At 45.5% G+C, this 16,536-nt stretch overlaps 1 pseudogene; it reads right to left on the bottom strand.

Annotated features, from left to right (window-relative positions):
- Positions 1–7,818: 7,818 nt before the first annotated feature.
- Positions 7,819–16,536, bottom strand: part of LOC104871786 — a 25,357-nt pseudogene continuing 16,639 nt past the window's right edge.

Here is a 16,536-nt window from a genome sequence, read left to right as displayed (position 1 = left end):
ATAAACTCTTCGTCTTTTAAGTTGTATTCATCAGATGTTTTTGTCCCAATAACAGACAACTGACTAATACACAGAATGATCTTAGTTTTTGCCTTGATCCACTAAGTTAACCAAGTGGCCTTGTGTGCTGGTATGTCCTAAAATTGTTTACGTTCAACAGAACACTGTCGCCTAGCTACAAGGCCAGGCTACCTCCTATCAACATAAAGGCCTGGTTGCCAGGGACTACATTTCTGTTGCAGTGCCTCTCAAGCTAAACAGTATAGGCATTCATTCAATTTTTTATTCTTATTAAATCACCTCAGTGATACACTAAATGAATCTTTTTAATTAATGATTCAACACCAAGTAAAGATGTCTTCAGTAATTTTTTGTGAGATACCAAAAGCATTTAGTAGAATATATCTTCAAACCCCCAGTGGGCAGGGTGTTGGATGTGAGCCTACTATTAAGCTGGTAGGATTGGCCAAGCTCTCTAATCACCCATCAGTGCAACAGTGAAGTCCCTTCAGCTTACCAAAGGACTAGCAGAAATTAATGCCATCTCTGCAATCCTGTTCCTGTTTAAATCCAAAAATTCCTGCCTGAGGAAAAAGAACTTCTTAAGGAATCATCAAAGTAGGAGGTAAAATCAGCTGGGGAGACTGGCAAGGAGCTTTCTCATGGACAAGAGCACACTGTGGATCAAGGAGCCGGATTTCTGGACCACTTCTTCCACCAGCCCACCACACTGTCAGGTCTCTCGTTCCTCTATGGGCCTCAGTTTCCACATCTAAAACATGGCAGGGAAAGGAAAGTTGGACAGACTCGCTCTTTTGCGTGATCTTTTCAAGTTCTCTATTCCTTGATTCTGGGATACAGCTGTTCCCAAAGCAAGTGATGGACAAGTTCAAACTCTTCTGGAAAAGATTAGGGACCAGGTGCACTGGAGAGAAACCAGCAAATTTGGCAGGAAAAATACAGCTTTTGTGACAGGCACATGGGCTTAGATCGTATGAGTCCTCAGGGGGCTCCACCTACCCACACTTGCATCAATACTTAACCCCCCACAGATGAAGCAAGGTAAGAGGAGAATTTGGTATCGAGTTAGCTGACTAACTTCAGTAGAATGGGGAGAAGAAGAGTGAGTGAGAGGATTCTGGAAATGGCTCTGTCTGATGTAGGCTAGTGGGATCTGTTTTGTAGTTGGAATTCGGGGTACTATGGTCTGAATGAGTCCCCGAAAATTCATATGTTGAAACTTAATTGTTAATGCAAGAGTTTTAAAGAGGTAGGGGCCTTTCCTGCCTGGTATTTAGCTCAGTGGTGTTGCCACCTGCCTCACAAGTGCAAGGTCCTGAGTTTGATATCCCTGGTAAAGGGGGGAGCGCCTTAGGAAGTGATTAAGTCATGAGAGCAAAGCCCTTGTGGATGGGATTAGGCCCTTTCTCATAAAGGGCCTTGAGGGAGTGTGACTGTGTTCATTCTCTTCTACTCTTCCACCTGTTTGGGACACAGAAGTGAGGCAACACTTGGGAGCAGAAAGCAGTCTTAACAGACACAAAACACTAGTGTCTTGATCTTGGGTTTTTCAGCTTCCAAAAAGTATAAGAAATAAAACTGTGCTCTGTGCAAATTCTCTATTACATGGTATCCTGTTATAGCAGAGCTAACAGACTGAGAAAAGGGGAAGTGAAAATTTCTTTTGATTAGCATCCAATACCACTTCAAGTGTCTGTTAAAAGAAACTCTCCAGATGTAAGCCAACTATGCTTTCCGCAAGCTGGTTTTTGACCATCTTTTTAGGTGGAAGGACAGTTCATCTTTTTGCTAAAATCTCACCCAGGATATTCAAGTCCTGTGATGCCTGGTGCTCGGGTTGGGGATACAGATTCAGTATCCAATCATTAAACCCAAGGCCCCTCATTTCAGTCCACTTCTGGCCTCAAGCTACCAAGCCCCCATCATCACAATCAACATCTTTGTCAACTGGCTCTAGAAGCTAGTCACAAAAATGGGACAAAGGGAGACCTTGAATTTCTCACCTTTTAAAACTGTTCCGATACTTACTTAGACAAAATTAAAAGTTTTGTTTTGTTTTGTAGTTGCATGGCTTCATGCAGGCTAGGAAAGCACTCTATCACTGTGCTATAGCCCTAGATCCCTCCATTTTTTAATATTTACTTTGGCACAACTCATTAAGTTGCCAGGCAACCCTGCTGCCTCACCCTACCAAGTAGCTGGAATTATAGGCCCATGCCACCATGCCTAGATAAAAAGAGCTTAACTATACAAATTTTAGGCTATAAGTTTAAATAATTCTATTTTATAGCAAATAAAACATTTCATTGTTGAAAGACCCTCACTTTTTTTATGTGTGATTAGTTAATTAAGGGCTTTCTCTCTGATCTTCCTTTCCTGCCTTCCCATGCTTTTAATCCTCAGGTTTCTTCTGGTAGCCCCAAGGGACAGCCATGGGGAATGCTCAAACCATTAATGGTAGATTTGAGATCAGGCAGCTTGAAAGCATCCGGGAAATTTTCTGAATACTATCCCTTAGGGAAATGGACTAATTGTTATTTTGTGCAGAGAAGAGATTCTATTTCCCCCTGGAGCTTCACAGGAACAATGGGTTGAGTGTTTTGGCCCTTAAATATATTTGAGACAGAGTACTGTTTCTTCCTAGAGATCTTGCCACAAACACATTTAGTGCCTGCTCAGACCCTATCCCTGGGATAGGCCGTTTCCTGGGGACTTGAGTCATAGTACTATGGACAGCGCCTTCCTCTTTGACTTGGGCAGGGATGAAAATTCTGGAACAGCCCTCAGAGGATGGAAGGTGAGAAGATTCTTGCTGTGCGTGGGGGCTCTTCCATGATGCACCCCCAGGGTGGCTTTTCCTGACTCACTCTCCCCACTCAACCCCTCACTTCTACTATCTGGGCCTCCCTCCAAAAATCCTTGCCCCGGGCTCTACTTTGAAGAGAAACCAGATCAAGACAGAACTGCAGGAGAGAACTGGACTAATAGAATTCTGACTCAGTTTGTCACAGAAAGTCATTGAAAGAAAGACTTGGGTTCAAATCCCAGCCTTGTCTCTTCCAAACTGTGTGTAGACAAATATTTTAGGAAGGCAGCAGTTAGAAAACATCATAGAGTGCTGATAACATGATTAGGATGGCAGACATTTTACTCAATGGGACTCATAGAAATACTTCATGCATAGTGGGCAGCATCTTTTAGTTTTCAAGGGCTAATGGGACAGAAACTCTAAACTTGTGTCCAGTGACCCACAGCACAAAAAAACATTGTAGCCCTGCACAGCTCCTTCAACATCCCCATGGTCTCTAGCCAATGTTCCAGCCCTCCATGGGGGTGGGTGGCACACAGCACAGTTACGCTTGTAGCCTTCATTACAAACCTTGATCACAATCACTCATCTTCTACATTTCCACCCTATTCCCAGTCTTTCACTCATTCTCTCAGCTGATGTTTACTCCACTTTGTAATTAGCCAAGAGGACAATTATATGTTTAGAAGGAAATGTATCTTAGTCTGTTTTCTGTTGCTATAACTGAATGCCACAGACAGAAATTTATAAAGAATAGATGACGGGCTGGGGATTTAGCTCAGTGGTGCTGCTGCCTGCCTCGCAAGCACAAAGACCCAAGTTTGATCTCCAGTACCAAAAAAAAAAAGAACAGATGCCAGTCATGGCAGTGCACCACTGTAACCCAAGCATTCTGGAAGGCTGAGGCAGGAGGATCACATATTCAAACCCAGTCTGAGCAATTTAATGATACTCTGGCTCAAATTTTTAAATAAGTAAATTGTAAAGAGATGAGGATGCAGCTCAGTGTAAAAGCCCTGGGTTCCATCTCCAGTACTGCAGCAGGGAGAGGGGATTATTTAGCTCATGGTCCTATAGGCTGGGATGTCTGAAAGCATGGAACTGGCATCCTGTGTGGTAAGAAACTTCTTTCTGCATCACAGCTTGGCAAGGGTGTCATATGGCAAGATGGGGCCAGTGTTCTTGCTCAGGTCTCTCTTCTTATAAAGCCACTAACATCATCAGAACTTCCTACCCCCACAGCCTCATCTACTCCTAATTCTTTCCAAAGGCCTCATCTCCAAAGAATTGACATATCAATTTACCTTTCCAACAAAGGGATTTGGGGGGAACACCATTTAAACCATACCAGGACAGTTCACCTTCTCAGTAGAGTCTGACCTAGTTTCTTCGCTGGGAACAAACACCCTTGGACACTCAGCCATTTTCATCTTTACCTTAACCCCCCAGAATGCAGCTCACATGTGACTCCTGCCAAGCTGCTCTGTCTTAGGCCACCTCAATCTGGCTCCAAGCACTGAGCTCTCCCCTGACACTGCCCCCAAGCTCCTTCCTGTGAGTCTGCAGGGAGACTGGGGCATCCATCACCACAGTGATCCAGAATAAAAACAAGAAAAAACAGGGTTAGAGCTTTAGCTTGTACCTCTTTTTATTCTGGTGGAGGAGCAGCAGGTGCAGAGGAACACAGCATCTAAGCAAGCTCGGGTCACCTGGGGGCTAGGAAGGAGGTTGCAAGGCAGAGAACCCTCAGGCTGGAATGCCATCACCCCAATTTATTACAAACCTTACCTGTGGCCATCCCTAGGGACCCTAGAATTCTGTGTTGCTCTGATACCTTTTTCCAGATCTTTCTCCAAGGCTCAGAGATAAGAGGATGAACTTGAAATATACAAATATACAACAAACTACTCCCAGTGAAGGGTACAATAATTAGATTCCTACCCCTCAAAGCTGAGCCATCCTGAGAATAGACGAGGGAATCTGATGGTTAAAGGGCACAAAATCATGAGACAGGAAAAACAAGTATGGTTTTCTTTGAGATCTGTTGCACACTGTGGTGAATAGAGTTAGTAATAATGCACTGCACAATTAAAAATAATCTATTACACAGTTCAAAGATTCTCACCACAAAAAAATAAGTATTTGAGGTGATGGATATGTTAATTGGCTGAATTTAATTATCTTACACTGTATTCATAAATCATAACATCACATTGTAACCCATAAATATATATAATTATAAAATGTTAATTTATAATAAAGGTTTTTTTAAAGAAAAGATTCCCCCTCCCCCCAAAAAAAAGGGCCAAAGATGCATTTCAACTCTGGCTCTTCCTGTCTTCCAGTGGAAGCCACGGAAGTCTTGACCCCAGCTTTGCTTCCTGGGAAGCCCAGGCCAAGTCATGTGCTTCTCAGGCCATCCCAGCCTGGAGGTAACACAGATACCCAAATGGGGAGGGAGCCAATTTTCTAGGGGCTCAGCACTGCAAGTGGCCTGATTCCATAAGTGAGCAGAGAAAAGAACTCAGACAGTGAGCAAGGAAGAAGCATTAGACAGGCCAGACACCGCACAACCAAAAAACCAAATTCCCCTCGCTATCCAGAGATAGATTTAGGAGCAGGGACATTGGGGAACTACTTTGCTCTTGAATGAGCATAATATGCCTACCTGTAAAATACCTCGTTTCTCTGTATTTCCATGGTGTTCCTGGAAAGAAGTGAGAGTCTGGCCACAGAAGGCTAGGAGAAGAGAGACTGACCCAAAGCCTTGGGCCTCAGGCAGGTCAGGACAACTGCAGAGATGTGCTCGAAGTTACCTCTTCTCTACCTGTAAAGCCCTGAAGGAAGCAGGGCCCATGGAAGTTGGAAATCCCTGCTATCCAGCCCTTAACCCTTTGGCTGAAGAATCATGGGGATCACCAGAAGGCCCCAAGGGAGAGGCCAAGGCAGCCAAGCCTGTGGTAGTGGAGGCATATTCATAGTTAAACATGTCAGGTTGCCTCACTTTGTCCCGGCTGTGGCTTCCCTCTCAGATGACAATCAAAGGAATAACTGAATGTATTGGAATGAAGAAATAAAATGTGGGCAGGATTAAAGGTACCGGGAAATGTGGGGAGGGAGGTAATAAAGCAGCCAGGAAGTAGCAAGTGATTCCTAGACTGAAGGTGCTGCGGAAGAGTCCATAACCAATGGTTAGGGAAGGAGGGGTGTTGCCTCACAGGAACTGTGGGCTTAGGGTAGACATAGCCACTGACACTGTGGTCCTTCAAGGAGGAGGCCAGGGAAACATGTGACTCCTCTCAAGGTTCCTGTTCCGAACTGGGAGCCCAAGGGTTAGGGAGCCTCCACTTGCAGTGTAGAGATCAGATCTCAGGCACCACACAATTGAGAAAGGTGAAGCAAGGACCTGAAAAAGGACACCCAGACACTAGTCCTACCCACCCATTTCTGCTTGTGCACGCTGGAGCCCAGGGCTGTGCAGACCTCTTCACCATCAGCATCGGTCCCACTTGTGCACCCAAGCCTTCCCACTGAAAGAACTCCAGAAACACAGTTTTTTCTTATGTTTAATTGATTAACTCAGATGAAATCTCCCAGCCACACTGGAGTCAGTGGTCTTCTGCTTTCCCATTAGGCCTTGCTGGTACAGTGTTTTCCCCCAGTCTTGTTCTTCATCTTCTCCATGAGGCCTGCCTTGACTTCCTACCCACTTCTCTAGCCCCTGGCTTGCTCTATGTCTTTTTCCTTCTATACCTGATAGCATACAATGTGATTGATTTTTTAAGTATATTGACTGTTTATTGCAGCCTTTCTCACTAGATCAGGGATTCTTGTTTTGTTCACTGTTGTACCCCAGCTTCCTAGAACAGTACCTGGCAGAGAGTGGCGTCATTTAATATTTGGTGCGTAGATGCACGCCTTCTGCCTCATTAACCAAAGAGTGTCTTACCTGCTGTTTTTCACACACTACACTGAAGGAACTTGGGAGAGGTTGGGCCTTAATTCTATTTGTGTCATCCATGGTGCCTGGCTCAGTGTGGGGCTCACAGTAGAGAGCAACATATGCTTTATTACCAGGACCCATCCCTCAGAGGATGCACTGGAGAGGGGCTTCAAAGAGACAAAGGCCAATGGTCAGGCTAGGAGCTTTTTCTTGGTTCCTCCTTCTGGACTAGATCAGGACAGGATTTATGAATGGCAAGAGAAGTATCTTCAGGGCCATAGATAACTTGAAGGCCAGTTTCTTCTAGACTCTGCTATCCTTGGATATGGGTAGTGCTGTCAAATATAACTCAGGACAATCGAATGGAGCCAGGGCCACCTCTTAGCCTACCCCCAAGCGGAATTTCACCATCATCTACTCTCTTCTGTCTAAATAGATGTTCTCAGCCTAGAATTATACACAAGATTTGGTTTGGCTATTTTTTAAAATTCGGTTTCTCAAGTGCTTCTGTGGTGCAGAAAACATTAACAACCACTAGCCTCCCCGAGAAAGAACCCAGAATCCTTCCACCTCCTGCCACTCCTCACAGTACTGCTCAGCCTCTGGAAGACCCAGCTCGGAGAACAGGGTACAAAGTCTTCTGGGAAGCAACAACCATTCCACACCGTACTGGGGACACAGAGACAGGACAGCCTCCACCTTTGCTAAGATTTTCAGAGGTGGGCATGAATTTGAGTTTATTTTAGGAAAGACATGTTTAAACGACAAATTACAGAGGGAAGGAGCTAGGAGCCTTCAGGGTCCTAAGTCTCTACTTCTTTCCCCAAGATTTCTCCTGAGCACATCCTTCAGCTTCACAGCCCCACACCAAGAATCTCACATGTTGGTTGGACCAGCCAAATCTCCAACAGTCCTCCAGAAAAGTCCTGAGAAGGAGAACACTGAAACATTTTCTTCCTTGAGCCAAACATGATCGAGCCCACAAACTACTAGGTCGGAGGAGCTGCAGACTTTGTCCCCAGGCCCTAACAAGGTCCTAGACCACCTTCAGGCTTGGAGCCCAGACCCACAGCTTCTCAGCCACCCTCCAGCCACCTCAGAGCCAAAGTGAAAAGCCAGCCACCTTGATGCTCTCGCCAGTGATTTATCTGGCATCGGGGGAGCACAGGAAGGACACGAGTCCTGCACAGTCCTTAGGCTGCCCCATTCTTGATGAAAGGAAGACATAGCATCAGTCATTGGCACACTGGTTCTGCTGCCCTGGGGCTCACAGGCCACAAGCAACAGTGGGCTCCATGTGGGGATGGAATAGACTCCACAGGGCTACTTGAACCCCAGATTTCAGCACAAAAAATGGCCAGGAGACAGACAGAGGTCTGCTCGTGAGGTAGACTCAGCCACCTCTCCCATCTGCACCACCAAAGCTCTGAACCCACTTGCCTCTTCAGCTGGTGGTTCTTCTTGAGGAGGTTCCAGAAAGCCTTGTTCTTGTGTAACTGGACAAATGGGAAAGATGAGAGACTCGGGGCTGCTAAAACAAGGAGATGGGCAGGGCTCAAGGCTACCACATGGCAGATCACCCATGGTAGGTTTGCCCTTCTTGAGGTGGATGGCCTGACTGCAACAGACAGTGAGTACCCAGCACAAAGGATGGTAACCTGAAGCTTCAATCACCCCTTACCTTGGGCATTAAGGAGAGTTTCCACTGAACTAGGCTGGGGGTGAGGGACACCCCAGTCCTCACTGTTTTGGTGAAGTCAGTCTTGATTAATCCTAGAACCAGGCAGTTCACCCATATATCCCTGGGGCCAACTGCAAAGCCAGGGTTCTAGTGAGGCCCAGTAGGGCTGTCTTGCTGATGTTGTAGGCACCCAGTTCCTAGGCAGAGAACTGAGAGAGTTATTCAGATTTAGGGGAATGGAAGAAAGTACTGGTTGGGTTTCTCACTTATAAAGAATCACAGCTGAACAAGGCCAAAGCTCACACAAGCTCTCTTATACCTTGTCTGAGAACAGCTCTGAGGGACCCAGCAGCCATATGGGCCCAAGCATAGGCTGGGACTGCAGGAATAAGGCAGGGGTCTGTCCTGAGCACTACCCTTATAAGGCTCCAGGGAATAGAACAAAGTTGTCCCTCGCCCTCCACCAACCAGGAGCCAAGAAGCAAGCACTTAGCACAAGTGGCATATAAGCTGCAATAGAATAGACCAGGGTGACAGCACCTGCCCTGTGAAGAGACAGAGATAAGAGGAAAGATAAAGTTAATGACTTACTACTGATCAGGGTACTATGACACAGTCTAGCAGTGCAATCTAACAATGCAATCCTTAGACAGCAATAAGTATCCTAATTTTATTTCCATTTCACATGAGGAAACAGGCTAAGAGAGGTTGAATAACAGCCGATGAATGGCACAGCTCAGATTCCAGTCCTATTTCTCATAAACAGGTGCTTATATTCATCCTTTGTGTGATGCACTTTTCTGCCTCCTTGGGGAAGAGATGAGCAGAAAGCCAGGTGCTGAAGGAGAGGGTACATGGCTTGGTGGAGATGCACCCACAGCTGAGGGTGAGTGTCTATCAACAAGCGGCCTCTAAGAGGCAAGAAACAAAGCATGTATAGGTGCGACTTTTGGGAAGTGGCTAGATCTAGGGTGTGTGAATGTGGGTTAAGGTGCGTGAATATGGGTGAAGAGTATGACAACTAAATTAGCCCACTGATTGGTTTAGCATAACGCTGGGTGTGGATAATGGGAAGGCCCACCCTGAGTGTGGGTGGCACCACCCAAAAGGCTTGATTCCTGGGAAAAGGGAGGCTCTATGCTGTTGATTGTCACTTGCCACCTCCTGCCTGCTCTGCCATGGTCTCCTCCCCTCTGCCATGCTTCCTTGCCTTGCAGGCAGCCAACTACGGACTGAAACCTCTACAAACTGCGAGCAGAAATAAACCTTTCCTCCTTTAACTTATGGGTGTAAGATATTTTGTCTTAGCAATGAGAAAAGTAACTAAGACACTGAGTCAAGAAGTATCTCACAGACAAGCAGGCTGAGAAGCAGGCCTTAGAGCATACCTCCAGAAATGTGTATTATTTCAAATGGGGTAGGGCCAGGGGTTTAGGGATTTAGCTCTGCAGCACCACACCTACCTTACAAGCACAAGGTTATGGGTTCGATCCCCAGTACCAAAAAAAAAAAAAAAAAAAAAAAAAAAAAAAAAAAAACAGAGGGAAAAAAGGTTTAGGGCTTTGAAAGAAACTAGACTATGTTCTGGTTATGCAGAAAGAAGCTATAAAAAGAAGCCAGAGGAAAGAGACTGACGGCAGACCAGGTGGAGGAGAAGCAGGTGCTGGGATCCAGAGAGATTTCTGGAACAGTCATCTTTGTTGTTCTATGGTCCATTTGTTTGTGCCCTTGCTTTGTCCCAACAGAATTTATAGCATGCTCATAGTGCCACAGGATAAAGAAAAACAAATAGGTGTTGTGTGTGAAGAAACAGAAAATAGAAAAAAGTAAGTGTAGAAAAATAAGGAAAAACAAGAGCAAAGTTAGTGCCTATAGTTCACAGCATATGGTAAAATTGGGCATTATTTTATACATCATTCATTGTTTCTGCAGGCTGTGGGTGCCTACACACAAACCAGTTTGTTGTAGACTTGGATCTGAGCTTTCCTGCAGCCAATGCAAACACAGAGACAAACAGAGCAATGCCATGGGATTTAGGTGCCTAGGAAAATGTCCCTGTGATTAGCATGGATCTGGGCTCCTACATGGGTCCTGCACTCCAGGGACTCTGTCTTGTGGGTTTAGAAACAAAGAAGAAGCAAGGAAGAACTGGCAACTCAAGATGAAGAAACTAAGCCCAGGGGCTGGGGTAAAGTTAGATCGAAATAGAGTGGCACTAGGGTCCCTCCTGTGGGATGCTGTCTTGAATAAGGCCAGCATTGTCCTGTATCCCCAGGACAGAGGTTGCCCACCCGTAACTGACCAGACCTGTCCATCATTTTTCCCACTTCTTCATCCCATGTACACTCATCTTCTATTTGTGTTGGTTGGTTGCTTGCTTGCTTGCTTGGTTTGTGACCAGGTCTCACTATGTGTCCAGGCTGGCCTCAACTCAAAAATTCTCCTGCCTCCCGTCCTGGAGTTCTGAGATTACAAACACACCACCATACCTAGCTCCCCACTCATCCTCTTAATGTGGGCCTGGTAAATGCCTCAACTAAATGCTATTCCAGCCCATTGGATGACAGATTATCAGTGTTTGGCATGACCCTCCCAGCAAGAAAAAGTGTCTCACATGTCTGAAGGGGTTACCACCCTGACAACTCTGAGAAGAAGGAATTGAGAGTTAAACTGTGAGCTTCCTGGTCAAAACAGCCCTGATGATCACAGAACACCTACCTAAATCTGTGTGTGCATCAAGCTAGGAAGTGAGATGAGACAGAAGCCAAATCTGAGCAGAAGAAAAGATGAGATCCCACCACACACCATGCTGAACAAAACCATCCCATTAGAAAAGAAGGGTATGCAGCTGTATGTGCCATGAGGTCCTGACTAGAGCTCCAGGAGCCTGGAGGAAGATGCATGCTTAGAGAGTCCCTAGGCGAGGAGAGGGATGAGGAGGTATGGTGGTGATGGGTTAGAAGTTTCCCTATCAGCTAAAGAGAATGGGATCTGCCTGGGCAAGGTCCCCAAAACTAGCTCGAGGATGAGTGATAAGGAATTCCTCTCACAGGACATCTACCGAAAACTGCAGAGCATCTGGTAAATTCTAAACTCATTTTGTGACAATTTCACCTCCAAGATGGTAACAGATGTGACTGGGGGACAATTACTCCATCAATGATTTCTGTCCAGTGGTGCAAAATTGCTTGTTGAATACTAAGTGATTGGAGAATAGAGGAGCATTAGAAAAAGTCAGGTGGATTGTCAGCATGTGCCCCAGCTCCAGGAGGGAAGGTTTCTAACAGTTCTGAGAAAAGGAGTCATGAACTGAGAAGGAAAATTACTCAGGAGGCTTAGCAGACTGTCCACAATGAAATTCCTGCTACATAATCACAAATGATCTTTCAGAGACATTAGGAATGAAGCTAAAGAGCCTGCTCAACAGTGGCTGCAGGGAGCTCAGATTTCAGGTCATCTCTGAGGACAGAGTCAAGGGCACCCAGCCAAGGGCAGAGAGAAAGGGGGAGCCAGCCTGAGGATCATGTCATCAAACTGCAGCACAGGAGCTGGGGAGGGCAGAACACACCAAGGCCAGCAGGAAGGAAATGCTTTGACCCAGTGCTTCAGGCAGAAGTTGGGGTGGGTACTACAGGAAGAAAGAACGGAGTCAATCTTTGTCCATCTGATTAGTCAGAGGGAACTGGGGACAAAACATGAGAATGAATGGAACTAGACGTAGGATAGTAGCAAAGTCACAAACCAAAGGTGGACAATGAGGCATTTCACAGGGCCTCTCTTGGACCCTTGTGGAAAAACTACAGACTCATGAGTTGTACTCATGATGGGCTGGAATGTCCAAGCCCAGGGAATGCTAGTGGCTGGATCCAGTTCCAGCAGCAGGTTCACTAGAGGACAGTCAAGAAGCCCTAGTCTAGGGAAGCTAGAGTCTCAGCAACAGAACTGGTCATCAACAAGGAGCATGAGCCGGGCATGGTGGCGCATGCCTGTAATCCCAGCACTCGGGAGGCTGAGTCAGGAGGATCGCTATGAGTTCAAGACCAGCCTGGTCTGTATAGTGAGTTCCAGGTCAGTCTCAACTACATAGTGAGACCCTGTCTCAAAAAAAAAAAGAAGGAAAATGATAACCAACATATATTTCCCCATAGGAGGATGTAAAAAATATAAATTATTGGCTTTTGTGGAGACTCTCTTCCTCTATGTTCACAGCTTTATCCCTGGGCCTGGATCAGTGCCTAACACAAAGCAAGGACTCAACACAAAGTGGCTGGACAAATATGTGCAAGAGATGGGAAGAGAAAAGAAAGCAGAAAGAGTGTTAGAGCCAGCTTTTTGAAAAACAAACTAGTAGGGCCAGGGATTTAGCTCAGTGGTTCCAGAACCTGCCTTGCAAGCACAAGGGCCCAAGTTCAATCCCCAGTACCAAATAAATAAATAAAAAGCAAACCAGAAATAGTGAAGGGAGGAGGGGCTGAAGGAGGGCAGGGGTATGAGGAAAAAATGAGACCCAAGACCAGTCATGTAAAGGTACAAGGTCCCAATGATGAGTGTAACTAAAATGTGCCAATAAACTCAACGAGAAAAAAAAAAATTGGGAGCCACATAGGGGCTGGACAAGAAATGATGAGGCCTGACATCCAGCACCTGCTTTTACGGTAACCTGGGGCGGGAAGCCTTACCTGGGGAAAGGGGCTGCTGGAGCCCAGCACAGAGCTGGTGTCAGACTCTCACCTTGTCCCACACCTGCTCACTGGTCCCAGAGTGCTCCCCACCGGGGTGTTGACCCCCGCGGTGCACACCAGGAAGCCCACACCTCCCTCATACTCCACCAGCCGCTCCCCGTCCTCGGCCTTCCCCACGTGGCACACGGTGCCCATCATGCTCAGCCCCTCCCCCTTCACCTTGGCCACTGCGCTGTCCACATTCTGCTGCTTCCGGCTGCTGATGGCCACATGGGCCCCGTCCTGGGGCAGACACCGGGCGATGGTGAAGCTGGTGCTGCAAGTGGAGACAGAGTTCACAAGTCAGCCTTACCCTTTCCCACCGTTCTTCCTCTACCCATCCCTGATCATCAACATAGAGGGGACCTGCTATGCAATCCTGAGTCCTTCCACAGAAGCCAGGGTCCCTGTAAGAGGTCAAAGGGCAATCAGGGCACTTACTCTTCAGTGGACCCTGTGACCACAGCTACCCGATTAGCCGGCAGGCCCTTTGGGGCTGTTTGACAGCTGTGCATAGTCACAGAGAGCCAAGTGTGGTATGGAAACAGGACCCCCCAGGCCACACAACTGCCAAGAGCGTGATGACCAGGCCTGCATGCTTCCTGCTGAACCGGCCCTGGAAGAAAGAGCCCATTTCACTCACGACAGAAGGGAGCATGAAGATAACTGGCCCCTACTCATCCAGGCCAGCATCAGAGAGTGTGCTAGGCAGGCTTCATTTCAGACACTTGCATCTCACGGTCAGGAAACCAGTCCATGAAAATCCCTTAGCTGTAAGACAGATTCTTAAGAAAGTGAGACAGCCTTCAGGCAACAAGGATTATTCTCAAATTTATTCCATAAGAAAGCACTGAGCGGATCCACCGAGGGAAGGAGCACCACGCCTGCTCCCGACCCAGCCGCCATCGCTCAGGAGCTGGGAAGGTAGCTGCGCGGGCGCCCCTGAACCCCCATAAGCCCCCCCCCTGCACTCTCAGACCTCCTGACTGTGAAAGTCTTTGGACCCACTCTGCAAAGACAGAGGTGGTCATCAAGGGTATTTTTCTGAGTTCCCAACTTTGAACATCTTTAAAGAAAGGGCGTGGGAAACCTGTAATAGAAGCTTGCAGAGTTCAACCATTCAGAAGGATGGGGAACTCAATCTGGGCCTTGCAGCCCGAGGCCTGTCAGCATCATGGGGTTCAGCAATCAGCTAACTGAGATCAGGGGTCTTGCATCCTTGCTCTGTCTGAGCCATTAAATGGTAAATATACTATATTGAAAAGTTTGTTCACTGCAGACATGTTCTGGACTGCTTCTTGATTTCAATTTAATTCAAATGATTTAAGGGTGATAGACTAGTGACTACCACAGGTGGTCAGTGTCCAAGTTGTGCTTGATCTTAATGTGTTGCTGATTGTATCAGTTGGGGTAAAGCATTGCCGTTGATTTGATGAGCTGTTTTCTCTGATGTTATGAAGATGAGAATGTCTGTGGGTCGTTAGAGACACAGAAGCTAGGGTGCAACTATATCAGGAAGATTTGGGTGATAATCCAGAGATTAAACCAAGGACAGTCCGACAACAAAAATTAAAATGAGAAAACACTTAAGCAAGACACAAGGACAGACTTCCAGTTCACCAATGGCAAACAGTAGGGCAAATGAGGATGAAAAGGCCGATAGTGAACCACCAGGACACCCTGAACTCAAAGCACAGGAAGTAACAAAACAGATCAATCAGGCTCTAGAAAAATTCAAAACAGAAATAATTTCCCAGATAACCATAGAGATAGTGAGCAAAATGGAAGTCGTGATTCGAGACTCTAGAGCAGAAACTGACAAAAAAATAGATGAGCTCAGGACCATGATAGAAGCCATGAAGGCCCAGCATAAGAAAGAAATGGAAAAAATAAACGCCCAACATAGGAAAGAAATGGAATCCATAAAACAGATTCAAACAGATATCCAGGAGATTAAACACTCTATTGAAAGTGTACGCAACAGAATAAAAGAATGCGAAGATAGGCTCTCAGATATAGAAGATAAGATTGCAGTCAGTGACCATGAAAAGAGAGGTCTCTTAAAAACAGTAAGAGATCATGAGAAATCGATCCAACAACTCCTAGATGATGCAAAGAAGAATAACATAAGACTGATAGGAATACATGAAGTAGCAGGAGAAAATACAAATGACTTAAAAAAGCTGTTTGCAGAATTAATGACAGAAAACTTCCCAAACAGAGGGGAAGAATTTGACATTCAGATAACTGAGGCATATAGGACCCCAACTAGCTACAATAAAAAAAAATCTACACCTAGACATATAATAATCAAGATCCCAGAAACCCAACAGAAGAACAAAATACTACAAGCAGTAAGAGAAAAGAAACAAATCACATACAAAGGAAAGCCCATCAGAATCACAGCAGACTTTTCAACACAAACCCTTGGGGCAAGGAGAGCCTGGAATGAGATATTTCAAGTACTAAAAGAGAACAACCTCCAACCTAGACTGATGTATCCAGCAAAACTCTCTTTCAAAATGGATGGGGAAATAAGACACTTCCACGACAAAGAACACCTGAGAAACTACATGAATACCAAACCAGCACTACAAGCAATTCTAAACAAGATCCTAGAAAAAGACAATGAAGGCAACAACACCATGAGGCCCAACAGAGCAAATCAAATAGGCAAGGCAAGAAATTAAAAGGAGAAGGTGAAAAAGTAAAAAGAGTCAACAAAAGGCCAATAACATGTCAATAATAAGTCAGTACATATCAGTTATAACCAGCAATGTCAATGGCCTCAACTCACCAATCAAGAGAAATAGACTGGCAAAATGGAATAAGAAGCAAAATCCAATAATATGTTGTATACAAGAAACACACCTAGTGCAAAAAGAAGCCCATAGACTGAAAGTGAAAAGATAGAAAACAATTCTCCATGTGACAGGAGCCCAGAAAAAAACAGGGGTAACAATCTTATTTGCAGACAAAGTAAATTTCAAACCAAAACTGAATCTAGTATTATTGATGTAGGACAGTACTGTATCATGCCTCTATGAATGTAAAATATCTAGTACCTGCTTTATGATATATAGTAGCGACCAGGCTTTATCAGAGCTACATTTAATGATATTACTCTAGAATGTTCTCTTTCCAGATGATGATTAAGAGTCTGATAGAAAAAATGGCGCCAGGTACCACAGCAGCAACAGAACTTTGCTGTTGTCTGGATATTATTCTTTTCTTTGGTTTTTTTTTTTTAATGGAATGTGCTGAATGTCTATAATTTTGTTCAGATGACTGCAGAACCTGGAAAAGCTGTTGCTGCTATCGATGCATAACATACTATTATTAGTCTATATATATATATATA

The sequence above is a fragment of the Fukomys damarensis genome, unplaced genomic scaffold, assembly GCF_012274545.1.
Source record: "Fukomys damarensis isolate Sample0158 unplaced genomic scaffold, DMR_v1.0_HiC HiC_scaffold_17, whole genome shotgun sequence".
NCBI classification, from domain to species: domain Eukaryota; kingdom Metazoa; phylum Chordata; class Mammalia; order Rodentia; family Bathyergidae; genus Fukomys; species Fukomys damarensis.
This window is presented reverse-complemented; position numbering and strand designations above follow the sequence as displayed.